Raw genomic sequence first — 1584 nt, 5'->3', positions numbered from 1 at the left:
CTGGAAGCCATAATTCTCAGTAAACTGATACAGGAACAGAAAACCAAACACCACATGTTATCAGTCATAAGTGGGAGTGGAACAATGAGAACACATGGACACAGGGAGGGGAACATCACACACTGGGGTCTGTAGGAGGGTTGGGGGCAAAGGGAGGGAGAGAATTAGGACAAATGCCTAATGCATGCCAGGCTTAAAACGTAGATGACGGGTTGATAGGTGCAGGTAACCACCATGGCACATGTATATCTGTGTAACAAACCTGCATGTTCTGCATATGTATTTCAGAACTTAACATTTAAAAAGGATATATGGTTGGTGAAATTTATGACTTCTTAAAAGTCTAATTACATCTTTTTGCCTTCTCCATGAATCGAATCACTATTTAGATGCAGAATTCTAGGTTCAAATTATTTTCCCTTTAGAAATTTGAAAATGCTTTATTTTATCAAAACATCCAGGAATGTTGCTTATTTTAATTAGTTCTGTGTACCACGTATTTTTTTAATCAATTCATATCCATCGGTTCATACATTTAATTGGCTTGAAAACACAATCAGAGGTGAGTAATATTATTGTTCCAATCTTATAGATAAGTAAATTGAGACTCAGAGATGCTAAATACCTGTCTAAGCATATAGAACTATAGTATATTTCAGAACCAAGATTAAAATGCAAGTAGTCAGCCAACAGTGTTTGTGCCTTAAACCAGTTCTCTTATGGCCTGATTTCCATTTCTTTGTACCTTTTCTGTCTTTCTCTTTATTCTTGGAGCTCTGCAATTTTAACAACTTGTGCCTAGATGTAGTTTTCTCTTTTGTCATTATTTCTACTCAGTAGTTGGAGAAACATTTCAATCTAAACACATTATGTTGTTCTTTAGTTCTGGCCTAATATTATTATATTAGTTTAAGTACATATCTTTGATTATTTTTATCCCCACTCATTTTGGAATCTTAGTTATCTCTTACTAGAATTACTAGTAGGGGGAGGAAGAGCTTACTGACTTACTTCTGTATATTTTAGTATTTTTAGAATTTTTTCATCTCTTTGTCTTTTACTTTTATCCTTTACAAAATTTCCTGGACTTTAACCCTCCAGATCACTGACTTAAAATTCCAGCATGCTCATTTTATTGTTCTGCACGTGACTTTCTTATTTGTAAAATTATGTTTTAAATGTGTATGAACACTTGCATGCTTTCTCTTTCTCTTTCTCTCTCTAGCAGCCTGTTATTATTTTATGAGAAATATTTTTAATTCTTTGAAAGCAGTAATTAGAAAACTTTGAAGGTCTTTTCTGTCTCTGCATCATGCTTATTCATCTGGTTTCTTATTTTTGCTTTTTTTGTGCCTCAAATGTCTATTGGTACTAGTGTGTGTGTGTGTGTGTGTGTGTGAGTATTCCATAATCAGTTACTACAGGTGGCATGTCTCTCCCTTAAATAACAGAGAAGTGGGGATAATGACTGTGAATTCTGTTTAAGTGTTAGGGCGTGCATGTGTTGGGGCAGAGTTATTAGGGAGCTAGAGGGTATATAAGAGGAACGCCTAGGGTGTGTAAGCCTACTTTAGTATAGGGCAT

The sequence above is a fragment of the Mandrillus leucophaeus genome, unplaced genomic scaffold (genome assembly GCF_000951045.1).
Source record: "Mandrillus leucophaeus isolate KB7577 unplaced genomic scaffold, Mleu.le_1.0 Scaffold81, whole genome shotgun sequence".
NCBI lineage: Eukaryota > Metazoa > Chordata > Mammalia > Primates > Cercopithecidae > Mandrillus > Mandrillus leucophaeus.
Note: the sequence above shows the minus strand (reverse complement) of the source record.